Source organism: Podarcis pityusensis, assembly GCF_964106645.2.
Source record: "Podarcis pityusensis genome assembly, chromosome: Z".
Taxonomy (NCBI): domain Eukaryota; kingdom Metazoa; phylum Chordata; class Lepidosauria; order Squamata; family Lacertidae; genus Podarcis; species Podarcis pityusensis.
Genome location: NC_138044.1, coordinates 29381658 through 29409023, shown reverse-complemented (window position 1 = coordinate 29409023; position 27366 = coordinate 29381658). Strand labels below are relative to the sequence as shown.

The following is a 27366-nucleotide window of genomic DNA, read 5'->3' as shown; positions in this document are numbered from 1 at the left end:
CATAAGAATGTAGCCTAAGAGGTGTAAGTCAGTTTTAAATGCAATCCCATATCCACTTACCTGGAAGTAAACCCCATTGGATTTCCTTCTGAGCAGACATAAACAGGATTGCCGTATGAGTGTATTTAGGATTGGAAGAACTATGCACATTCACCTGGATGGTGTGATGCGTAATGATATTAAAATAGGTCTTTTTCTAGTCAAAAGGACTTTCTTTCAAGTAAGGCCGGCATCCTATGCACAGTTTTACCTGGAAGTAAAGCTAGTGGGTCTTGCTTCCGAATTAACATGGGCTTAGGGCGTTTAGGGTTGCAGTCTTTTAGTTGGTGATGTGCTGGGTATCTTTTTTAACCCATCCTCTTTCACTGGGATTCAGTGGAACTCTGAAAGAGCGTCGCTATATCCTCATTCGTACTTAATAGTAACTCCATTGAACTCAGCGGGACTTCTTCCCGAGTAAACACGCGAGAGTGTCGGGCGGCTGCACAGGCAATTACTTTGAATGTGAGCTGGGTGGTTGATCTGTCAGACACATTTTGATCGAATTATCCAATTTTAAAGGAGTAAATTGGCTTCTCCTAGTTGTTCCAGTCTCACACCTCCAGTCCTTGCCTTGCCTTGCGTAGTAGGGACCTAAACTGTGCTCTTAGTAGGGTCTGAGAATAGCAAGTTTGTTTGTTTTTTGTTTTAGAAGCGGGATAAGTGTATCCCCTTCAGTTGTGGAAGGAGATTATAAAGCTTTTGTTTTTGTTTTGCATTTTTAGAAAGTTTAAGGGGGGGAAATGCTTTCTTCCTTTCCCCTGTTCTCTCCTCCGTTTAGGATTTTACTTTTACTTGGGTGGGAAGAGGAATCGAGATAAGAGAAGTAAATGTTATTGTTATGTTATATCAATGTATGCGGCGCTTTAAGGGACCTCTGTCTCTAGGAGCTTACAATCTCATTGAGACACGAGACGGGGAGACACAGTGGAAAGCCAGTTAAACTTGAAACTCTTGGGGTTTTTTTTTAAACTGATGGTCGAGCCATTCGAAACACCTTAGGAAAAAGTGCTATTCCAATACAATTCCGCTACAAATTCTAGCGAAGCCGGTTGCTACGTTACATGCGCACACCCACAGCCAAAATCAGCTTTGCTGGAAGGAATTTCTTTTTACCGGTTTTAAGATTAGTCCTTCTAGTGACAGGCAGCAGGCACCTTTCTGGGAAATGGGTGCATGATCCAGGGTGTTGTGCAAGGAATCTTAAGTACGCGTCACTTAACTTGCAAATGAAAACCAGTGGGGTTTTCAAGGCTTGGGGTGTTCGCTGAGAGGTTGCATTTCGTCCCCCCAAAAGGAGTTTAGGAGCTGGGTACTGTAAATCGGCATTCTCCGCTTCATAGCCAGGTCGACCAGCGCGTGGGTTTTTAGGAAAGAGACCCGTAGGATATCTGCTCATTTTGGATCTCTTCTAGGTACTTCTTTGCTCTTGGACGCTTCCTTCTGTAATTTCTTCCAGGGATTAATTCGAGCTAGGTGGATTTATGAGCCAGACAGAGTGAGTGTCGTTGGCAGAGCTGCCTTTCCAATGAATGAATGAATGAATGAATGAAATTATTTTTCCGCCAGAGAGTTCAAGGCATTTGATCCTCAAGCAAGCCAATGAAGTAGGTTAGGCTGAAGAGACAGTGACTGGTCCAAGGTCACCCAGTGGACTTCAGGCCTGAGACGTGACAAAGTTTAGTACCGTCGCAGGTGATCCAAAAACCCTTTATATCTAAGGGCGGGGGTGGATCACAGAACTCTGTGAGAAAGAGAAAGGTACTACGGACTCCACATATTTTACCCACACATTCACAGATGGCTAACACCCATGTGCGTTCCATGTATTTACGCACCTATGTTTATGAGGGCATATACATAACTTGAGGGTGTGAAATGGATCAGTTAAAACAAAGCTTTGTTTTTGAAGAAATTTAATCTTTTATGAAAGGGACGCGGGTGGCACTGTGGGTTAAACCACAGAGCCCAGGACTTGCCGATCGTCAGGTCGGCGGTTCGAATCCCCGCCATGGGGTGAGCTCCCATTGCTCAGTCCCTGCGCCTGCCAACCTAGCAGTTTGAAAGCACGTCAAGTAGATAAATAGGTACCGCTCCAGCGGGAAGGTAAACGGCCTTTCTGTGCGCTGCTCTGGTTCACCAGAAGCGGCTTAGTCATGCTCGCCACATGACCCGGAAGCTGTACGCCGGCTTCCTTGGCCAATAAAACGAGATGAGCGCCGCAACCCAAGAGTCGGTCACGACTGGACCTAATAGTCAGGGGTCACTTTACCTTTACCTAATCTTTTATGAAGTTCGATCAGATTGCTCATTCCTACACGCAACCCACTATTTTGACCCTGTAGTACTGAAGGGGCAACATACACATATGTGAGCTTGATCTTGATGCCTGACAGCTGAATGTGAGAACTGAAGTCACATCCACAATAAACATCTGCCACACATTTAAGGCACCAGTTACAGATGGGTAGCCGTGTTGGTCTGCCATAGTCGAAATAAAAAAATTCCTTCCTGTAGCACCTTAAAGACCAACTAAGTTAGTTCTTGGTATAAGCTTTCGTGTGCATGCACACTTCTTCAGATACACATTTAAGGCACTTAGTTTCCCCCAAAGGATCCTGAGAATGGTAGTTTATCATTCACAGATAATACTCAGCATCCAGTTCCCAGGATTCTTTGGGGGAAGCCGTGTCCTTTAAATGTATCTTGCGGATGTGATCTGAATCCATATTGAAAAAACAAGTCAGCAAGTAGCATTTCCTCTGAAACCATTGATAATAATAATAATAATAATAATAATAATAATATGCCCCACTCTGGGTGGCTCCTAACAAAATATTAAAAACACAATAAAACACCAACCATTAAAAACTTTCCTGTACAGACTGCCTTCAGATGTCTTCTGAAAGTCATATAGTTGTTTATCTCCTTGACATCTGAAGGAGCTGCATTCCACAGAGTGGGCGCCACTACAGAGAAGGCCCTCTGCCTCATTCCCTGAACAATGTGAAAATTATTTCTATAATGTTATATATTGATGTGACTCATTCATACATGCAAGTCATTGTGCAAGGAACACATGTGTTTATGAACCAGGACTGTCCTATATGTGCAGATTGGTATCTGTGAGCTCTTTGTGATTCTCTCTCCCTTTTATGAAGGCCCCATCTACAATATCTGTTCAAAGTATGATGAAACCATTGTAATCAGTCATGGCTTCCCTCAAAGAATAATGGGTACTGTAGTTTGTTAAGGGTGCTGAGCATTGATAAAAGGTAAAGGTACCCCTGCCCGTACGGGCCAGTCGTGTCCGACTCTAGGGTTGTGCGCCCATCTCACTTAAGAGGCCGGGGGCCAGCGCTGTCCGAAGACACTTCCAGGTCACGTGGCCAGCATGACAAGCTGCATCTGGCGAGCCAGCGCAGCACACCGAAACGCCGTTTACCTTCCCGCTAGTAAGCGGTCCCTATTTATCTACTTGCACCCGGGGGTGCTTTCGAACTGCTAGGTTGGCAGGTGCTGGGACCGAGCAACGGGAGCGCACCCCACCGCGGGGATTCGAACCGCTGACCTGACGATTGGCAAGTCCTAGGCGCTGAGGTTTTACCCACAGCGCCACCCGCGTCCCAAGCATTGATAGGAGGCCCCTATTCCCCTCATGGGACGCGGATGGCGCTGTGGGTTAAACCACAGAGCCTAGGACTTGCTGATCAGAAGGTCGGCATATCGAATCCCCGCGACGGGGTGAGCTCCCTTTGCTCGGTCCCTGCTCCTGCCAACCTAGCAGTTTGAAAGCACGTCAAAGTGCAAGTAGATAAATAGGCACCGCTCCGGCAGGAAGGTAAACGGCGTTTCCGTGCGCTGCTCTGGTTCGCCAGTAGTGGCTTAGTCATGCTGGCTACATGACCCGGAAGCTGTACGCCGGCTCCCTCGGCCAATAAAACGAGATGAGCACCGCAACCCCAGAGTCGGCCACAACTGGACCTAATGGTCAGGGGTCCCTTTGCCTTTACCTTATTCCCCTCACAGAGCTACAAATTACCAGAGTGGTTTAACAACCAACCCATCTTCCCAAGGACCTTGGGGAATAGAATTGTCTCCTAACAATTCTCAGAACTCTAACAAACTTCAATTCATAGGATTCTTTAGATGGGAAAAGCCATGGCTGCTTAAAGTGGTTTGATACTGCATCAAATGTATGGTGCAGATGAGGCCAGAACAAAGAGACAAGTCTGTGTTGCATGTGGAAATAGGATAGGTCTCTGCTGTGCTTACAATATTCCTAGTTTTCTAAAGTTGTCTCTTTCAAAAGGCCAACTTTCTTTTATCACCATTATTACGTGTCATGTTCTGTTGCCGATATTGCAAACAGGCACGGGAACTAAGCAGTGAGCAACAGCAGCTAGAACATCATACACAGGGCTTCTTCTAATTCTTCTTTTTAAAGAGAGCAGTTACAGAGGGACAAATAGGCAGTTCAATAAGAACATTTGAGCAGTTCAAAAATTCGAGCCATGCAAAAGTTGTCTTATATTAGGTGATGTTAAAAGAGATTGAAAAGTCCAGCCTTTTGTAGACCCTTTCGAAGATGCTTCAGACTCCACAGCTACAGTTCCATGGAACAGTCACCATTCCCCCCCAATGGGAAGGAAAGACACACTCTTTTACAGTTGTGGTGCCTGATTCCAAGTTCTGAGGATTTTCACCTATTATATGCAGGCTCCTAAACATCACAGCATGCAACTCAAAGCAAGAGAGCATGTATGCACTCACACAGAAAATTCACTGGTGTGTTGCAGTGGTACGCATTTTGCAGGCACATTATAATCACATACCACTGGGCAGTTCTAAATTTCCCTTTTTAAAAAAGCCCAACTCATAGGCATGTGGATCTCAGGCCACCAGATCCAAAAGAATGATTTCTAGATGTGTGCCCCTGTAAAGAATCAAAATCCCAGCCCCCTCCTCCATTGCCTGTCTGCTTCTCCAAACTGTTGGGGGGGGGGGGAAGGCTAGTAGCAGCTAAGTAATTTGCAAGCCAACCTAGTGAATTAGGATGCTCCTCTCTCCATTTAATTTATGTTTTATAGTTGGTTTAGCCTTCTGATTTGATTGCCTTAGTAATGCCGGTTGCCTCCAGCTGCTGATGATACAGCTTTAATTCTGTTTTAAAGGTCATGTAAACATGTGCCTGTAGCAGAAGGAATGCAAATTCAATTCCTCTTCTCCCCCCCACACCTCACCAGCCCCTCCTTTATCATGGTGCCTCCCTATTTGCTTGACAGCTTTTGCCTCAAAAATTTACAGGAGTGTGTGTGTGCGCGCGCATGCATGCATGCACGTGCGATCAGTGAAAATCCCCTCTCTGTGTAATATCCATGTATAGAGGTATATGTTTCTCACATACAAATTGGTGGGCATCCTCTTTGTGAATGTGATATATTATAGTCTCACATAAATACACACAAATCAGTGAACATCCTCTGTGTCAATGTGTGTGTAATGTCTCTATACAGGGATATAGCTCACACAAACACAACAAACAAATATCCTCTGTGTTTATGCATGTGTAATACGTATCCCCTCCCACTAAATAAAAGGAACCTCCTCTTTAGGAAAAGAAAAGGTAAAACCAGCCCTGCTTCCCAGGGCCAACACAAGACATGTGAGGGGAATGTCAAAATAATGCCCACCACTATCAGGGGAAAAGGGGTAAGTGAAGACCTACATCAAAAAACAAGAGGGGAATCAAGATTTACGGTACATAAGAATCTACTGAATCTGTGCATCCTGCCGCCTGAAGCAGTTGCCTCTCCTTGTCTTATGGGTGGGCCCTGCCCCTTCCCCACCATACACGTCTCTCTTTTTAAAATTTTTAAAGAACTCCTTTATTTTCCAGTTTCCAAAAATGCATATAACAAACAATTCCCCATATACCTCTCCCAAGAAACATCCCATGCATATTTAATGTAAATAATACAGTCAAACATTAGGCAAGCTGGCAAATAGTTTAGAATTAATTACATCAGTTAGGTGTCTTCTACTCTCCATTTTAACAGATTGTCCCACATACTGGATAAACATGCACCATACAGTTTCAAAACCATTTCTGGTCTTTGTGTTCTCTAAGGTGCCTCTTAACCTTTTGCAAACAGCATGTTCCCACATCCCTAGGAAAACACATAGTTTGGTGGAGATCATTATGGCAGCCCAGAAGGATTCACCATCATTTCCCTGTGACCCAGCTCCTGTCCTTTTTAAAAGCAACAGGCAAATGGACGAGCAAGTACGTGGAGAGGCAGTGCGGTGTGGAGAGACACACCTGGGGAAAACCCTGGTCTCAGTTTCCACTCATCCATGAAGTTCTCTGCGTGTGGCATTGTGGGGGTTATTAGTCCCCTCTGCCTCACAGGGTTGCTGTGAAGATAAAATGGGGAGGCAACCTTGCACTCCCTGGGAGGAAAGGTGGGACAGAACTGTAATAAAATAAAATGCACAGAGGACAAATCTACCCATTAAGACAAGTCATGCTGGAAGTGTACTATCTCCAAGATGACCCCTGAATACAGTCACAAGGGAACAATGGTGGGGGAATCATGCTCCCACTTGTGGGTTTCTCATAGGCATCTGGTTGCTGAGTGTGTGGGAGATAGGATGCTGCACTAAATGGGGCTGATCCAGCACTTTATTTATCCTTGTTTGTCAAATTGGAACATTTCTATTCTGCTAACTGACCAAAGTTCTTTAGGCAGCTTGCAACGTATTTAAAATAAAATAAAATAGCCAACAGTACTGAAATTGGGCAAAGTCCCCCGCCACCTGCCACGTTTTGTAATGCTCTGAAACCACATTCACACCTTACATTTAAAGTTCTATGACATTGCTTTGAACAGCCGCGGCTTTTCCCAAAGAATTCTGGGAGCTGTATTTGTTAAGGGGGCTGAGACCTGATACGAACTGCCCTCCCCGCAATTCCCCTCACAGAGCTAGTGTGAATTTCAATGGGTAGCTGTGTTTTGGTTCATGCATTTGTTCATGAAGTGCAAATTAAGCAATTTCCCATTAAAATGCAAGGCCAATTTTTTCTTCTCCATCCCTGCTTCTGAGTAGACATTCACAGGATCGCATTGTCACAGAACCAGCCATGTGCATGTTTACTCGGAACATAGCGTTTCAGTGGGGTTTGCTCCCAGGTGTGCATTCAGAGCATTGCAATCTAAATTTGGGATTGCAGCCTGATTCTGGCCATATTTACTTAGCCTTTAGGATGCAATCCTGTGCACCCTTTTGTGGGATAAACTTCACTGTACATAAGAAGACTTACTTCTGGGTAAACATGTATAGGGTTGCAGTTCAAGCCCTTCTGCTCTCATGTGGAGATTCTCGCTTTCCTGTAAGTGAGCATTGTTTTGCAGAAAACCCTTCTGCTTAGAAAAATAGAGCTTAGGGACACAGGGAGCTTGCCTTATACTGTGCCAGACAGTAGGTCCTTCTCACTCAGTATGATCCACAATGCTTGCAGCGGCCCTCTCAGATTTCAGAAAGGTGCCTTTCCCAGCCCTGCTTGAAGTTGCCAGAGAATGAACCTGGGACTTCTACATGCAGTGACGCCGAGTGGTCCATGAGTCTAGTAGTGTGGAATGCAAGTCCTTATTGAGGCTAAAAGTACAATACATACTAATTTGGGTTGAACTTGCATGGGACTTTGTTTCAAGTAAGCAGACATAGGCTCAGCCTGTAGGTTGCAGAAGGATAATCCCAAAACTCTGCCATTCTAGAAGGCTGAGATTTGTAAACAATGGGGACTGGAGTGGTGTAGTTGGTGGAGTGCCCCGCTATAACTGAGAAGACCCTCACTCACCTATGAAGCTCATTGGATGACCATGGACTGATCAGTCTCTTGCGACCTAACCTTCCTCATAGAGTTGTTTTGAGGATAAAATGGGGTATGTGTGTGTGTATTGTATGGAGCTCCCTGGAGGAAGGGCTGAACAAGAATGTAATAAATATATAAAATAAAACCATATAAGCTGGTTCCAGCATTGGATGCACCTATACATTTCCCCCTCCTTTCTTTTTTCTTGTGTGCTCAAGGGCAGATCCAATTTAGACCTGGCTGGGGGTTGTCATTGGTAGCCTATAGTGTGAGTTGGCGTCTTGCCAATCTACAGTTAAGCCTGTGACCGCTTGTCCATCATTAACCCTATTTTAGGGGGTTATAAACTCAGCCATGCAGAATTTGCTCCAGGCGTAAAAAAGAGAAAAAAAGCTTTTTGCTACAGCTCAGTTCCAGCCCCCACCCCTTTCCCCACCAGGGTAGACTTCATGGGGGAAAAAAATCAGTCTGATTGGCTTTGTCCAGGTTTTTTAACCCTTGATGGAGAAACCAAACAGAAGAAACCTGGGAGCTGTTATTGATTTGGAACTCTTTCTTCTCTGTTTTACTTACTTGACTAAATAAATGGATATGGGAAGGGAGATTATTGCCTCCAAAAAGTAGTATGTTATCTGGCATTATGAATTCCAAAATGCAGTAAGCAACAATCCCACTTTCTGCTCCTCCACAAACCTGATGGGTATAGGGGTATAGAGGAGGGAGAAAGGTTGTTTTCTGCTGCTCCAGATAAGCGGACACGGAGCAATGGATCCAAACTACAAGAAAGAAGATTCCACCCAAACATTAGGAAGAACTTCCTGACAGTAAGAGAGGGCTGGTTTTAACATTATCCAAAGTGAGGCAATAATCTCAGGTAGAAGATACTGGAGGAAGGGAGAGAGGCAGCAGTCTCTTGGCTGTTCCTCTTTGACCATTCTCTTTTCTTGGGTGAAAGCATTGTGTATGCTACATGGCCCTAGCCTCCCACTCCCAACAAAGATACTTTCCTGCCTCAGGTGTGAGGGAGATGCTATCCCACTGCCAATGTGGAAGTAAGTTTCAACTGTCAGACCAAATGGAGAGGAATCCCCTCATCTTGTCCTTCAGGTCAGGCAGCAAAATATTTTGGGCCAGCCCTGGTTAGGTTAGGCTGTAAGGGGGAATTCTTCTTTCAGAAGGAGAGTATTATGAGCAGGGAAAGGTTCATATAAAGCAGCCTTAGTCAGGACATCTAGTCAAGTATTGCTGATCTCTCTGACAAGCAGCTGTTGCTCTCCAAGGTCTCAGGTATGAGTGAATCTGATATTCTCAGTTTCACTCCATTTTGCATTTTGTTCAGTCTTAAATTTTGTTCTCCCCTTTCCCCCATATGGGTTTTTTTATTATTATTTAAATAAATCTTCATAAAAGTTCACCAGCATTTTCATGTGTATTTTTAATATTTGCATGCAATTTTCCCTAAAACACATATTTTTGCAAAGCAGTTTTCCCTGATACAAGACACTTTTGTATGATATTTACATCAATAAATGCATTTTTATGCACCCATTTCTGTAGCATGTGCATTTTGGAGTACATTATTTGGCTGGAGAAATACACTGCATAATTCAGAGTAGTGCCAATTTCAAAGAATAGTTGCACTCTGATTTGTGTTAGAAAGTGCAGCTTCATTAGGTTTACCTTTAAATGTGAACTGGATAGAATTTCTGCCCCATCCCTAGTCTCAGGCTGAGGATCTTTCTCAGCAGCTGCAGATGCCAAAAAATCCATGTAATCTTCTAAATGTAAAGCCTGGTGCTTGACTCCCAATTTCTGGAGAACCTGTCCATTGAGGAGTCTGTCCAAGGACTCCTAATTAATAGCATATCTGCTGGAGAACCAATACAGCCAGGAAGCAAACAACCACTCTATTTATCCCTGTGATACAGAGTTAGAATTAGAGGGGGAGCAGTGAAGGCCTGGACCTTCCATTACTATTTGTAGAAGACTTCTGGATGAGGCAATAATTTATCTTAAAGTGGGGAGGTTTAATTCCATGTTCACTTCATTTTCAGCACCAGTGCTGCAGGGAGTAAAAGATGCTTTACAATTAATATGTATTTGTTCATTTAAAAGTATATATCCCACCTTCCAACCACTGGGTCTTCAAGACAGCTTGCAGCCACGGCATGAAGCAATCAAACATCATGTTATTTCAAATAAGATTAAATCACTGATGGTTTAACATGTGAATTATGTGCAAGAGGCCTCTTGAAATTCTCAACCCTATTTGTGGGCTGAGAAACTGGAAAAGCCACTGGAAAAACCACTCCCTAGTTAGCTCAGTCGGTAGGGCATGAGACTCTTAATCTCAGGGTTGTGGGTTTGAGCCCCATATTGGGCAAAAGTTTCATTCACTGTAGGTGGTTGGACTGGAACTAGAGGGCTCTCAGGTTCCCTTCCAACTTTCAATTCTATGATTATCTGAAGGTAAGAGGAATCACACTCCTCCAGCGGAAGGTGAAACTTCTGAACTGTTTCTTATGGAGTGGGGCTCACTGTAAGCAGCAGCACAGCTCCCCTTGCCCCACTTGGCAGGGTTTAGTGGCAGCGGTAGCAACTGTGTTGGTAGCCTGGCTACCATTTTGCAAGCACCCTATGATGTTCCAGTACAATGTTCCTAAAGCTGTTGACTCACTACTGTAGGACTCAGGATGTTAGAGGAGATGGGACTTCGATCTGATGTGTCTAAGCTCTTCATATATTCTTCAGTCAATAAGCTGGAGGCGGCAATGCTTTTGAATACAAGTTGCTGATATTCAGGAGGGGAGAGTGTCCTTGTGTTTACCTCCTGCTTGCTGGTTTCTCAGAAGCAACTGGTCAGCTACTGTGAGAACACGTTACTGGGGTAGATGGGCTATTGGTCTGATCCAGCAGGCTCTTCTAATATTCTTAATAAACAGTAGTGGTGAAAGAGAACTGGGATGGTCGGGTTGTGAGTTATGGAGCATTTTCTGTGTGCTTGTAGAGGAGTACTGCCATGAGCATTGTAAGTATAAACATATTTGAAGCATGTTTAGAATGCAACAGAGATAAAGGCAATACATTTAAGGCCATTTATCTTAATGACAGTAGTTCGTAAGGGTTTCAGGCAAGGGTCATTTCTATCCCTACTTGGACATGATGGGGATTGAACCTGGGGCATTCTGCACGACAAGCAGATGTTCTGCCCCTGATCTGTAATGGGCAGCTCCAAGATTCCCACTGCCTCTTCCTAAGACTTTTTGTCTTTGAAAGAGACTAGATCTGAAAAAACATTTCAAGACTAGGAGGTCTCAAAAAAGAAGACCACTATCTGAAAACAGAAGACATAGCCACCCTAATTTATGCCAGGCCCACCCAGTCTACATATTCCACACTGCTAGCCATGCACAAGGGCTAATGGAGCACACTCCACATCTGAGTCCCAGCTAGCTCAAGTAAGCTAGTGATGCCTGACAATACTCAGCCAAATGTTTGCTCTTGCACTCAATTCAGATGGAGTGGGGGAGAAAGTGGCCTGAATTTGGGAGTGATTACAAGTGTGTGTGCAATGTTTTGAGAAGTTTTTTTTTGGGGGGTGCTTTCCATTTGGAGGTAGTTTCTTAACTTGTTTTGTTTTAATGTTTTGTTTGTTTTGTTTTAATGATTGTGTCTTCATCAGGGCATATTACAGTGGTGGCAGAGGCCCTTGCAGTCTTTGCCTCCCTGCACCCCCTTCCAAATGGCCAAGGTTGATGCAACATTATTATATAGTACAGCTTTCACCAACCTAGTGCCCTCTGGTAGTGGACTGCAACTCCCATAAGTCACAGCTAGGACAAATTGCAAGTCAGCTGCAGGACTGATCTCTCTCTCTCTCTCTCTCTCTCTCTCTCTCACACACACACACACACACACACAACTTGCATGGGCAGAAATAAGTGGGATTCCCATGGACAGCTGCAGTGTATGTGGGGTACGTGTGGACCTATTATAACAAATGCCCTTGACAGAGTGGGCTTACTGCCCCCTTAGTCATTTTGGGGAATTCACTGTCCTATTTCTGCCTGTCCAAGTTAATGCAAGGATCCCTAAATTGTCTTGTGGGAGAGACACCTGCCTGCTGCTTAAATAACCCTTGGAATAACAGGCCATACTGGCTGGAGCTGATGAGCACTGGAGTCCAAAAACATCTGGAGGGCAACAGGTTCCCCTTTCCTAATCTAAAACAACTACAACCATGCACACAAATTATCTATCCATCACCAACAAGGGAGGAAGACTTATCAATTTATTGCCCTGTTTGTAGGCTTGCTGAGAGCATCTGATTAGCCACTGTGGGAAACCACATGATGAACTGGGTGCACCTTGGGAGATCATCTTACGTGTTTCATCTCTACTTTTACCTAGTTTTCCAGTAAAATAATGGATTTGATTGATTGAATTCAAGGAATGCATGTAATTCAGCAAAGGGTACTAAAAAGTGCTTTCCCTAGTAGTGCTTAATTTATGATTGCTAGCTACCCCTTCATATTTTTATAGACCCAATGCATTTTGTGAGCTCACTCCATAAGAACTAGAATTCCCCTAAAGGATGTATGTAGATAGAAACATGTCAGTTGAGGACTGAGCATGCTCAGTGGACATAGAATTGTTGCTGACTATTAGAGGAAGGAAATGGAAACTGAGGGAGGGAGAACAGAGTGCAATGGTAGGCCCTGGAAAAGGGTGGGCCTGACTGGTTGGCTGAAATCCTGAACAGGTGAGTTCCACGCTGCAACATTTTGTCTCAGGTCCCACATGTATTGAGTGTGGATGTAGTATTACTAGAGGACTACCTTTGATGAAAAACATCTTATCTGAAAGATGCAAAGTCAGTGTTGGAGATGAGATCAGTCAAGTCTGTTCAGAATACGCTAGAGAAATGCAGTGCAGAATACTCTATTGGTGTTTGTGCATTTGTGTGTTTGGAGAGATGCATCTCAGGCAAACACACCATCAGGGCCAGGTAAATGTTTGAGAAACATTCAAAAGGAATATTCTTGTCTCTTTTCCATTTGGGGATTGCTGAAGATCACATCTACTTCCTACTGGCAAATCTGTGTTATTTTTTCTTTTTTTAAAGCTTTTCTATTTTTCTTTTTGTTCATCTTCCATTAAACTCTCTGCCATTTCACACTGGCAATTGTATATTTACATTAAGCATCTATGCAGAAAACCTTTATATATTTTGTCTTTCTCTTCCACTTCATTATCACACCTCTCCGGATTGCTAGTTTTTTAGGAAGTGTTTTCAGGTGGTAATTCTGCTAACGTCTCTGGAGTCATTAAGCACACCCCCAACGGGGATGTATCTCATGTTTTAGGCTGCAATCCTAACTCTACTTACCTGGGATAAACCTCATTGAACCCAACAGGACTTACTTCTGATTTGACATGATTAGGAAGTAAGCCACATTGGCAAAATGGAACTCACTTCCTAGTTAACAGCTCTGAGATTGTGCTGTTAATGAAAGTAGGACCAAGTCAAAATTTCTCAGACATGATTTTATTCCCAAGCTCCTTACGAACTACTGGAATATTTTTTTGTCCTGACCCAGAGAATATTTGGCAAAATGGCTTTCCCAGATTTACCAACCATGAATTGTGGATCCATTTTTAGTACAGTTTAATATTATGCTGATATTACCCTCTTTTCTTAGCCAATTTGTTTCCTTCACCTGCCAGCATGAGCCCACTGTAAAATTTCATGCAACACTCAAATTGACACCCTATACACTCCTGCCTATTGAATTCAGAGAGGCATATTTCAGAGCAAGCATACATATGATTGGATTTTAAATGAGCTAAAATGTCCTAGAAGAGGGTTTGGGTGTTGTTGTTGTTGTTTTAAAAAACTGTTGGATAATTTCACTTTCCCCAGGAATATCCAGGAAAAAGCGCCCTCCCCCATTTCACTGCTCACAAATGGATAATTTTTGGAGGCCATTTTTAATCATCCCTAAATGAAAGTAAAGTTGGTTTGCCAACTTTCCACTTGGTAAAATAGGGATGAAGCCCAGCATTCCATGCTGTCAGGGTCAGAGGGGGAAATGGGTTTTCTGTGATCCACAGCAGGCCCTTTCTACCCTTAAATTCCTAGGCAGAGGGGAGATGAAGATAATGTTTGCAGGGAGCACATAGTGTGATTTGCCCTGAACCCCACATGTTCCCCCTTGAAAATTGCAACTTTCCATTTTTTTAATCTCTTTGCATTTTAAGAAAAGGTTTGCCACATGGCACGATGAGTGTGTGTGTTGTCTGAGAAACACAAACACTAATCATTTTGGTGCGTGGAACAGAATTGTGTAGCTCTTTTGATCCAGGCCAAAGTTTTGAAAACTTGCATCAGCACAACTGATTCAAATTTCCCTGGGTCAAAATTTCTGCCTTTGCAGAAAAGAAAGAAACAAAAATTCATTGCATGATACATTTCTAGTTATTATGGTGAGAATTAAAAACAAGAGAAGAAAGCCCATAAAAATTGTGAGTGAGTGGCTTTCCTAAAAAACAACAACAGTGTATCAGAAAGCACATTTCATATTTTCAATTATTGGATTATATCAAATCAAAAATTTCCTTTCACTGAAAAAAACATGTGTGTGAAAGTTTCATTTATCACTTTTATACACATGGTTCTCCTGATTAAGGATTTTTGTACTGCAATGGGTGTGTGTGTGTGTGTGTGTGTGTGTGTATAAGTGTGTATAACAATTAACAGCACTTGCTGATATTAAAAGGGTCAATTTTGTGTGTGTGTTCAAGGAAGATATTTTATACATTACATTCCAATAACTTGGAGGATAACTTCCTATGCTGCCACATACTTTACACATGAGCTTGTTATGTGGAGCATATGCTCCTCTCATGTGTGAATCGTGTGTGCATGGTGCGTCTTCATTCTTCCTTATCTTTTTCTGTATCTGAAGTTCTTCTCTGGCTTCTCTCCCCCCCCCCCCATCCATCTATTGCTCGCTCCCCCTACACACACAGACACACACACACACACACACACACACACACACCCCTAAGCATTTGATCATTTCTTCAAGTCCCTTGGCTGAACCAATCTCTTTTCATGCACAGGATAAAAAGAGAAGGACTTCAAAGTAGGTTCAGGTAATTAACAGCTGAGGGGAACATAATCTAAACCATAGGCTCTGCTTTGCACCCAGGTCTGCTTTCCCGAGCCAGCCGGCAAGGGAGCGCCCTATTCCCTATAGCATCCAGATCGGCTTCCTCCGAACAGCTTTTGCCAAGCCTCCAGTCATCACATCTGCATTTCAAACACCGTGGCTCTGGCATTAATTATTAATTAGCCCACAGTCACCCCAGAGGATTTAAGTTCCAGCCTGCATATACTTATTCATTGACCTCTATCTTAGTTTTTGTTGGGGGGGAGAGTAAGGGGGGAGCCACTAGATGTTTAATAATTTCCTTTCTCTTGGAACCTTCTGTTCTAGTTTCACGGAAAAGGGAAACAGTATATTTTCTGTGTGTGTGTGTGTGTAGAGGCAGGAGGGAATGGGAAGGTTATCTAGCTATTTGTTTACTGGAAAATGAATTGAGGAGAGCTTGTGTCAATCCTTCTGTGTTTTTACAGCTGATAAATCTTCCTTTCCTTTCCTTTCCTTTCCTTTCCTTTCCTTTCCTTTCCTTTCCTTCCTACTTATAGCATTATATGACTCAGTTTTAGTTAATATCAGGGCTGAGTAGGGATAGGCAATTTCCCCCCCTCCATTTCTCTAGTCTTAAATTTAGTTCTCTGCATTAGTTTGCAATTTTTTTTAAAAAAAGAAGTCCTCATGAAAATTCACCAGCTTTCTAGTGCAAATTTGCCCCAATATACACTTTTTTTTTTTTGCAAAGCAGTTCCCCTGGATATAATGTATTTTTGTATGCTATTTTCATTATTAATATGTGTTTATATGCACACTTTGCCCTAGTATATGCATTTTTGTGCAACTTACTCGGTGGGAGAGCTGAATTGGAAATTTCAGAGAAGTGTGGATTTTGAAGGATGGATGTGTTTCAGTTCGCATATTGGCTAGGGAAACCCAGCCAAATGGGCGGGGTATAAATAATAAATTATTATTATTGCTTTTGGTTCTCCACTGGAGAATATTTGGCAAAATGGTATTCCCAGTTTTGTCACCCCTGAGTTTTTGAAGCAACTGCAGATTCAATATTAATATTGTTCAGTATTATTATTACTCTTGAAGGAAGCAGTGGTCTGGCCTCCTGCTCCCTCTAGTCTCTATATTTCTCTTCATCTACCAGTATGAACTAATGATAGTGCTTCATTCAACTTTAATTTAGGATATAGCTCTTAGCTCACTTACCTGGGAGTAAGCTCTCTCAAACTTATTTCATAAAGACTTACTTCTGAGTAGACATGTCTAGGATTGTGCTTTGAACTGATCTTTCTCAGAAGAGAATTTAACTTTTCCCATCTCAGATCATTAAACAAAATGTTCCCACTGCAAATTTCCACACATATGTTGCTCAGCCTTTGTTAAAATATCAGACTATGGTACTTAAAAATACATTCAGTGGATTCCATTTTTGAATAAGATATTCAAAGGTTTCTCTCTCTTCTCCCCATCCCCACCCCCACTCCAACTCTGTGTGTATGTGTAAGGCAACACTGTTTTCTTCTGCACTCTGCTACCACAAAATGTGTTTCCTTTAGTAAAATTATCAATGAAACAAGTTTTGTTTGCAATTGTTCAAATGGTTCTTGAGAATCAGGGAGGTTTCTTCCAAGACTGTTACCCAATGGGCTTTCTTATCCTTTGAAAATCATTAATATTCACTACCCAGATTTAATATTCAGTTGCCTTCCACTGATGTAAAAATAAACAAAACAGAAATAACAAGCAGTTGTGATAGGAAATTCACTAGTCATTTGCATCCCCCCCACTTCTTCATCCCATTCTTGTAATATAGAGAATTTACTAAAGGAATTTACTAAGCCTTAGATGTAATCTCTTCAGCCACTGTAGAAAAAACATTGCTCCTACTTTTAAAATTGTTAGTGAAACATGAAGTGATTGTTTACTTCGACTAATTCCTAAAGGAATGATGATAGTGCAATTAGAAGGTCAGACCAGTTAACTTGTTTGACATTCCAGCATTGATTTTGCTAAGGAATTTAAATCTATGATAGTACCCTTTAGAATATTTTAGTGGCAAGTGTAGGATTTGGATGGATACACACCCACACCCACACCCACAAACACACCCACACTATTCTCCACTCAAAGTTAAGCACTTATGCAACACAATCCAATGCATGTTTAGTCAGTAGGGATTATTTGCTATTATTTGTGCACACAGCCTTAGTCACATTGAATTCAATGATCAAGTAAAACTTGTGATTAAATCTCTTGTTGATATCCAGTGTGCCTAAAAAGAGCATAGCATTGGCTGGCTCATATCTATCCAAACAAACAGTATGTAGGATGCAATGTTTGGCTGGTCAATCAGTGAACCTAACTAGTTAAAATAGTTCAGTTAGTAGAAAATGTGTCCTTGATTAATGATTCAGCTGACTTATTCCCCCCCCCCCCAATATTTAGTACTTATACAGCACTGAACATGGAAAAAATGTATGTGTATGTGATGCTTCTTTTAAGTCAAGGCCTGCTGTGTAATATATATCTACATCTTCTTAAAAACAAACAAACCTTTGTTTCTTGTTCTTTTGCTCACATGCAAATGTGTGTAGATTTAACCAATTTACTGATTAATAAACTAAAACTCAAGTGAAGTAAAAGCTGCTGCTAGAGTGGGAAACCTGTGGCCTTCCAGATGCTGTTGGACTCCAGTTTCCAGTATCCCCAGCCAGCGTGGCTAATGGTCAGGGATGCTGGGAGCTGCAGTCCAACAACATCTGGAAGGCCACAGGATGATGATGATGATGATGATAATAATAATAATAATAATAATAATAATAATAATAATAATAATAATTAATAATTTATTATTTATACCCCGCCCATCTGGCTGAGTTTCCCCAGCCACTCTGGGCGGCTTCCAATCAAGTGTTAAAAACAATACAGCATTAAATATTAAAAACTTCCCTAAACAGGGCTGCCTTCAGTTGTCTTTTAAAAAGAAGATAGCTGCTTATTTCCTTCACATCTGAAGGGAGGGCGTTCCACAGGGCGGGCGCCACCACCGAGAAGGCCCTCCGTCTGGTTCCCTGTAACCTCACTTCTCGCAATGAGGGAACCGCTAGAAGGATCCCGTACCCTGTCCTATCCAATGTTACTTGCTCCCTAGCAAGCCTACTTAGGAATGCAGTCTAATATTTTTTTAAACCACAGACATCCCTTGTTACTATCATGGCACTTTACATAAACCAAAACCAAATCAACCAAGAAGACAGAATCCTGCCCTAGAGAGATTTCAGTCTAAATATCAATAGTGAGTGTGTTGTGAGCAGGATACAGAGTGAGAAGACAGCAGGGAGAAGGGATGGCAACAAATACGAGCAGATATGTACGTCAAACTTTGTTCTAGTTGGGGTAAAGATGGTGCCAATGAATAGGCAGAGTTTGAGGAGGGGAGCACAAACACAAAGTAGATTAGAGCTTCATTCCTTGTGCAGTATACCTCAGTAAAGAAATGTGTGAGTGAGCTGTTTTTTTTGGGTTCATGCCAGTGCTTTTCTTCTAGAAAAAATGGTGCTTGTACTGCATACCCTTGAGTAGTCCTAGAAAGAAGCATGGTTAACACCATCCCTTCTCCCATTTTTGGTGCACTTGGAGACACTACAGATAAAATCCAAATGCAATGCCAAAAATGTGCAGAAGTGCATTTTGGGCCATTAACCAATGTCTTTCAAAGTAACTTGAGAAAACAGTAATTTCCCCTACGTAAGCACTTTAAAAATTATGAAACAATACTGAGTCACATAATACGATGGTGGGAGCAAAAATTTTTATTGCACAGCACAAGGAAGGAGAAAGGGATAAATTAAGTGAAACAAGCCAATAGCAAGACAGCATGTCATGCTTTTAGCAACACTATAGGCTTAGGGAATTAATGCTACCCAGCACCAGAAAACTTAATCAGGTTGAAAACTGAGGTGCATAGGAACAATATAACACCAGAAGCTGAATTATACTGTGTGTGTCCATTGGTCCACCTGGCTGAATGTTGTGTACACTAGCTTTTCCCAACTCCTGGGTCCAGGAGTGTAGGACTACAATTCCCACCACCCCTGACCACTGGCCCTGCTGTCTAGGGATGTGTGAGTTGAAGTTCAACAACATCTGGGGATCCAAGGTTAGGAAAGGCTGGCCTACACTGACTGGCAGTGGTTTGCCAGGGTTTCAGGCAGGGGACTCTCTATCCTACTTAGGGATGCTGGGGGCTGAAACTGGGATTTTCTTTATGCAAAGCAGATGCTCTAGTACTAATCTACATTATTTCCATGCAACAGATTATCCCCCAATTGTCTCTTGGTCTCCCTCTTTGCAACTTTGTACAGACTGAATCCTGATTACAATTATACTACCTATGCATTTAAGGTTAAGCTGTAAGATCACCGCACTTAGGTGATGATTTTATGACAAGTAAAAAAATACTGCAAGTTTTAATACTAGGGCTGCTTCAAATACCCATAAATTATGATTTGGTGCTGGAGCTAGCAATTTCCTTTGGGTAGTATGTCAGACAACAGCAGCACCACTGCAATTGTGTGAATATTCACATTTTAAACATATAGTTCAGCGTCATTGTTTCCCTGGCTGCTGCTGCTGCTTCTTCATTGAATCACATGGATGAGTCTACCCAATCAGGAATCACATAAAGAATAATATTACATTGCAAAGCTACATTTGAGTGACAACAGCAGACATTTGTAAATAAGACCATGTGCATGGACTCAACCAGTCAGAGTCGACTGCATGGTGATGCCACTGAAGGAAACAAAAGGAAGGTGAGAGAGGGAGAGAGACAGAGAGCACAATTTAAATCAGATATTTATTGTTATAGGCAATGACTATTGCCAGCATTTTAAACAACCCAAGGAACATTTTTTTTTTTTTTGGAAGGGGAAATCAGCCAAAAATGGGAAGCACTTTTTGGTTCTACTGAAAATACCTATTAAAGAACCAGCAGATATCCTGAGCTCTGCTCAGAATTGTTGCTGTATCTCAAAGCAATTGTTTGCATTCTGATTAAAATTTATCCCCTAATTAATTGATAGGACTGACATCAAGCAATGAATCTAGAATGAAGGGCTCTGTTGTGCCATCCAGAAATCTTACCAGGAACCAGGGCACCTCTGGTTACAGAAATACAGCAGTTCCTTACATAATGCTCTTGTAAAGATTTGTACTCAGACAACTGATTCAAATGTTCAGGAATGGCAAAAGGAGCGAACCCTCATGAGATTGCACCTGCCAGGTCCGGCCACAGTCAAAATGCTGCCCCAGGCAAACAGTGTCTCTGCCACCCCTTTTGTTTGCTCAGATTCTGAATACTTTATTTCTAATTGCTATTTCAACCCATTCTACGACTTTGATTTGCATGCATGTTTCACTCTTGCGATGTAAGATGTTAAGTTTGCATGGACGGAGCTCATCACAATCACTCTTTTGCACACTGAATGGACATTGACATTGTAATCACCCAGCCACCCACCCCCAAATGAAGACGCTCTTGGAATGTGAGGCAGCGTTGACCATGCAGATTAGTACTGCCTTTTACTACTAAAGATGAACCAGTTGTGCTATTTATTTCAACAATTAAGTAGATGGGGCAGATGGCCTTTGACAGCCAGCACCCAAGCTCAGCACCCCTAATGGTCTCCAGGGGGAGGGTCACACCTCCCTAAATTTGGCACTGGTACTACCTCAGTATGCATGCTGTAAATGGCATATTCGAATATGTTGGAACCACATCCCAGCCTCTTGTTGCTTCCAGGTGATCTGCTTTATTAAGCATTCATCCTGATTTGGTTTACAAGGAGATAAGATGGCATTGACTGCTTAAAGAGAATTTGTTCTGCTTTGTTGGTGGGGAGTTATCTGATCAAGTGCTACCCCACACTTCCTAGTGCATTTCTCGCTCACTTTCCCCTGACCTTAAAAAGTCCAATCCATTGGGCAAAACTGGTTTGATGTGCAAGACCGCCTAATCGTCCAACCCACATTTCCCAGAATATGACTGAATTCCACCCTCAAATAGCAGTTGTCTGGAAGCACCCTCCCTGCCACACACAGAAACTGATTGTGCAAAGACTTTTAACTTAGCTTTGACACGATGGTTCATTTTGAAGAGACTCAGCAACAGCAGAAATTTCTTAGGTGCTTTCCAAGGTGTTCCAGGTGAAAAGGCTCTAGTGCATCCTATGTGCTCTTCCTGAACACCTGGATTAATTTTCAGCTGATATATATATATTTTAAAGCACACCTATCTATTACCATCTTACAAATGCTTCAGGGTATGCTGCTCTAATGTTGTAAAAGTTTAGTGGCTGACAAGGGCATTTTAGCTTTATATAAGGTGTTTTTTTTTGTCTTCTAAAATTAAGCTCCTTTAGAGATTTGGTTTTGAAAATGTCTGCTGTCTCCAAGGCTTCTCTATGATTATCATGCCATTCCCATCATCACCCCATCACCCCCATTTGGCTATAAAACCCAGGCTCTCTTTATTGCTGGCAAAGCTGCATTCGTGTTGATCTGGCGTCTTTTTGGCAGCCACCCAGCCTACTGCCTCCCTGCTAGCAAAAGGAATAATCTACATGTGTGGTTCCATAATTGCTGGTGCCAGGAAGTGTATCTGTGCAAGCATATGGACCTTGCCTCTTGACCTCTAGGCCCCGCCTTTTGAAAGCCCTTTCACAGCCCCTGTTGTGATCAGCCTATAGAACCTGATTGTGGAAACTGGGAATGGCTGCTCCCCACCCCCACCCCCACTCCCTTTGCGTCTGCCAACAAGCTTTGCTGGCAAGTTCCTGTGCATAAACAACAGCCAAATTTGGCTTATTATATGAGGAGCTGTGTAAAGGCCTCCTGGCCTTTTCACTTGCTTTTCATATGCACAGATATGGCATTACAGGGATACAATGTTTCCTTAGTGTTTGGATATGTTGCACAGTAGACACTTTGGGTCCTCTGGTCCTCTTGTGGGAATTCACAGAGGCTTTGCTCCAATTAGGGATGCTTTAGAAATATTCTCTCTCTGAATATTTTCCCTGGATTTTGTAGTTCCCCTGAATTGCCTAGTTATGCTTCCAAAGTGGAAATTGGCCATTGTGATATATATTGAGATATATATATATATATATATATATATATATATATATATATACACACACACACACACACACACACACACACACACACACACCATATTTTTTGCTCTATAAGATTCACCTTTTCCCTCCTAAAAAGTAAGGGGAAATGTGTGTGCATCTTATGGAGCAAATGCAGGCTGCGCAGCTATCCTAGAAGCTAGAACAGCAAGAGGGATCGCTGCTTTCGCTGAGCAGCGATCCCTCTTGTTGTTCTGGCTTCTGAGATTCAGAATTTTTTTTTTCTTGCTTTCCTCTCCCAAAAGCTAGGTATGCCTTATGGTCTGGTACATGTTTTAGAGCGAAAAATATGATATATATCTATATATCTCAACAACAAAATCTAAAGCACAATAGTTTTGTAAACAGCTTAAAGCACAACAGTTTTGTAAACAGCTTTGTACATGATGCATTATTTGCATCTTTCCCTCCCTCAGAATTATCAACATGCAGCTGCAGTTTTTCACTAACATCCTAAGTGCAGATGCGCCTCCTCTTCCCACATCAGGTGGAGCCTCTCTGCATGCATATGCTGGTGATAAGCTCACTAAAATTTGCTTTTCTCTTACAGCAGATGTTGGAAAGTTGTTTCAGCTCAAGTGCTGCCTTCCATTTTGGGCAGCTTTCTAGGAGACACATGCCAGTGTTGGGCAGGGCCAGAGGCAAAAGTGGGTGGAGCAATGAATGCAGGTGTTGACTTTGAACAATAGGCAAGTTTCATCACACACCCCATCTCTTTCCTCAACTCCAGGCATGTGCAAATTATAAGTGTTGATGTGAATGTATAAATTATTACTATTCTTTGAAGAGAAACACAATACATCTCACCCTAGCAGGAAAAGGCTGTGCCCAGGGGAAGTTTGTGCCTGCTCAAGTCTGCTGTCTAGGTGCTGACTGTTAATTGGCAACATCAAGCTAAATTCCTTCCTATGGTTCATTATCTTTAATTTTGACTTGGACAAGGCAGCCCAGGCAGGACTTCTCTGTTTGAAGGGTTTTTGGTCCAAGTCCATTAGAAGGGAGAACAGGGGCCTGGAAGCTGCTCATCAGCAAAACTGGGGAGCAAACTCTATGGTTTCTTCTGCTCCTCTTGAATTTTGGTTCAGTTGGGAGATTTATTATTATGATTAGTTCTGGAATCAAAGTTTGCTCGGTTTGCTACAACTTCAGTTCATTTGTATCTCTTTCTCCCAGAACTTACATCCCTACTATATGGATGCAAATGTGTGCAGCAGTTGTGGTTAGTGCCCATTGGGACTGGTAGAGAAGAAGGTAGAGAGCCCAACAGTAGGTAGAGCCAAAGTCATTGACAGGTGCAGCTACAGCAAACAACCAGCAGAGCCAACAAATTCTAGTTTTGCCCCCATCTTCTGGTCCTACAAGGGCAACATCGAGACCAAGGAGGAGGAAGCTGACAGGCAGTGCTGCCAGCTCCTGGTCTGATTACAAGTAAGATGATAAGCATTTGGGTGTTGAATGGTGGCAGACTGGGGTCGGTGAGGCAGTGCCCCATTTGCCCTCATGGACCAGCCTCCACTGCATTGACAAAACACTACTAGAAAGAAATATTGATGCAGTAGTGTCTCTTCTGTGCATTATTTTATTCAGATAATGACTGCAGACTTCCCACATGCATCTGGTTGGCCTCGTGAGAACAGAATGCTAGACCAGATGGGCCTTTGGGCTGATCTAGCAGGGGTTCTTATTTCCTCCATTATTCTGACACAGGTCTCTGGATCCTGTAGTTAATTAAGTATTTCTGGAAAGTTCTCCAGAACTCTTGGTCTCATGGAACTCATTTGATAGTAAGGGAAGAAGGTTCCAGTGTTCCAAAATATTGCAGATCTATTAAACATGACAGAGACCACAGATTTATAGTACGGGTTTTTCGGAAGACTCTATATACTTATTTTCAACCCTTTTCAGATGAAGGGCCATATTCTTACCCAGGCAATCTTCCAGGGCCCAGATGCCAGTTCTGGATGGGGCCAGAGGCAAAAGTTGGCAAAACAACCAATGTATTGTTTCCCTTTGCACAGGATGATAGTTTCTACACATCCATTCTACAAATGTTTTCATGTAGTGATATGTATCAGTGTCAAGGGCAAGTTTGTCCCTCTTTGCTTGTATTTTGCGGAAAATTATTTCTCAGCTTTGAGGATAGTCCATTGTTTGCCTGCCTTGTATTAGGCCTCTCTGTCCTCCATTCAAACAACCAAGAGGCAGTATCAGAACTCAAGGACAGGTAAAAACACCCAAGGAGTTATGAAGTACAGCTGGTGAGGGGTGTGGCCTGGGGAGAATCTTGGGGGCTAAACTGAGAGGTCTAGAGGGTCACATTTAGTCTCTGGGTCTGACATTCCTAACCTCTCCTGTAAACCAACTCTATACTGAGACCACATTTACACAAAGCTGGAAATGACACTCAGTAAAATGAGGATCCTGTTGTGTCAAAATGTTTCTGAAGTGCTAAGTGTTTCATTTTCAGGTAGAACTCTGAATGATTCATAGTTTATCTTCACTTTCATTCCTTCCCCACTCCTAAGCAGGAGGCCCGGACTCTTACCTTGCTTTTGAAAAAGAAAGTAGTTCAATTCAACATTTAGCAAGAAACTTGAAAAGCAAAATGTGGAGGCAACAGTCTATGACGAATTAGGTAGGTCCAGATTCACTGCTGTTGCTAAAGATGCTTAATCACTATCAGAAGTAAAGAATGAGGGAATGTCTTTGCTTGCAGTGAGAAGTACATGTACAGGAGCAAGACGAATGGTGCCTTGTGCCTTTAACAGCAGTGTGGCTGGCACAAATTAAACAGAGGAAGTCTTGCCTAGTATGAAAATGCAATTATGGGGAAAGTGTCACCAGCTGATATTCTATCTGTCAAACATTTTATTTCTTGTGCGTGGCCCCAATTTACTTTTGGACTCTATACTTCACCACAGCAACTTGTAACATTCTGAAAGCTGGAGGGTGAACTTTTTATGAACTACACAGTTCATTTGGATGAACTTGAACAGAAGTAACTCATGGAAGGGAATGAATTGGAATTAGTTCATTTTTTAAATGAATTTTTCAAGCACTGGGTTTGATGCTTATAAAACAGGAACTCTGAAACATTCCACCCCCAGGGCCCACTTGAAAGGACTAAAAATGCCTTAAGGTCCACCAGTCACAAGATATCAGTGCAAGGCAGGAAACAGTAACAAGATCAGGGCAGCGCCTGGCATAATTAGCTGGCAACTACTGAGATCATTTTCTATTGATATAAAAAACCCTTATTTGGAAATTGCTAAATTCATTGCCACAGCCTTCGACGAGTTGCACTGTGGTACTCCCTGCCACAAGGCACTATCTGTTAGAACTGTGGAGTCACGTCTTTTTGAAGAGATTGTCTGAGAAAGAAGTTGGAGAATTGCCAAACTTTGGAACTCAAAGGACCCTATCAGCTGCAGGAGTCTGGAAGTGACTGAAGTTAGGACTTGACTGTGGACTTTAACACAGCAAGGACTTTGAAGTAAAAAACTCTCTCTGGGCTCAGTTATAAAACTATTTGAAATATCAGTAAATAGTGTTTGTATGCATAGAGGTTGATGTTGGCCTATAAAGACAGCTCTTTCCTGTGGTGAGCTTAACCACTTGGCTGAGCTTCCTCAGCTCATACACCAAACAACACCAACAAGAGGAAATAGGGTCTCCCATTTGCCATAAGATTTCCATGTGATTCCTTCACGAACCAAGCATTAGTCATACCACTATTCATACCATATTAAATGTTTATTTATTAAATTTGTTAGTCAACTTATTTTGCCCAAGGCAGCTCAAAGTGACTTACAACCAACTAACTAGCCCCCCCATAGATAGATTAAAACTGGGGTGGGGGTGTTACATTGAAAACATCCCACTCACTTCTAAAAGGCCACATATCGTTAATGCCAAAGATCTGGTTACATAGGAAACTTTTTGTCTGCTGCCTAAAGATATATAATATCTTTCATGGAAGGGGCACTCAAAGAAGGGCCTCAGATGGTGATCACAGGGTCCGGGTTGGTTCATATGGTGAGAGGTGGTCCTTGAAGTATTGTGGTCCTGAGCTATTTAAGGCTTTATAGGTGAGAACCATAATTTTGGATGGGGCCTCGAAACTAACTGGTAGCCATTGATGTTATATGCTCAAACTGTCTTGCCCCTGGCTGCTGAATTCTGCACCAGCTGAAGTTTCTGAACTGTCTTCAGAGGCAGCCCTACATATAATGCATGTATACTATTTCATGGAATTCTAGGCAGGTTCAGGATGTGTGATGAAGCTCTCTGAACTACATGGCAGCAGTCTGGGCTCTGTAGACGATGCATACAGACAACTGGGTTACTTCAGGCTGAGGTGTTTTTCTTTCTCACTCCAGTGTAGCCTGATTGTCTGTATCACCCTGCCAGGTTGCAGGCAGAATTTTACCATGCATTAGGTGCAAAAGGGTCTTAAAAATGTGTGGTAAATATGTTCACCTACACTAAGGATGGGGGAGAAATGTGATACAGTTCACATTTAAAGGCATATCTACCTAATTCTCAATTATCAAAACAATATGCAGACTGAAACACAGCCATCCTTTGAAATGCACACTTTCCTGAATTTTGCAACACAGTTTTTCAACTGAATAATGTGTACCAAAAAAAAAAAAGGCTTTTGTCCTAGGGGAAAGTGTGCATAAATGCATATTGTCATGAAAGTAACAGGCAAAACTGCATTATATTGCTTGCAAAATATGAACTTTAGGCAAAATCACATTTAAAAATGTGTGTATTAAGAGAAACGCACACACCGATGGATTTCCATGAGGATATATCTGCATATCAAACTGCTGTAGCTAGGTGGAGAACTCATCTTAATGCTGGAAAAATGAGAAACTGGACAGATTTGCCCATCCCTAGCTACCACTGCCAGATTCTTGGTTTGGCAATGTGGATAATTGTGGAAAGCTGCTACTTGGGTAAATGGTTATCTGTGTTCCCTCCCCGAAGAAAGTGCAGCATGAGAGAGATTTCCTGGGACTGCGAGTGTGTGGCAAAATCAGCTGGCTCAAACATTAGTATGTGCAATTCCTTT

General features: G+C 42.4%; 1 long non-coding RNA gene across 1 annotated transcript in view; it reads left to right on the top strand.

Moving 5' to 3' along the window:
• Positions 1-27366, top strand: part of LOC308468870 — a 94201-nt gene that overhangs the window by 8541 nt on the left and 58294 nt on the right. The gene's annotated exons all lie outside the window — the stretch shown is intronic.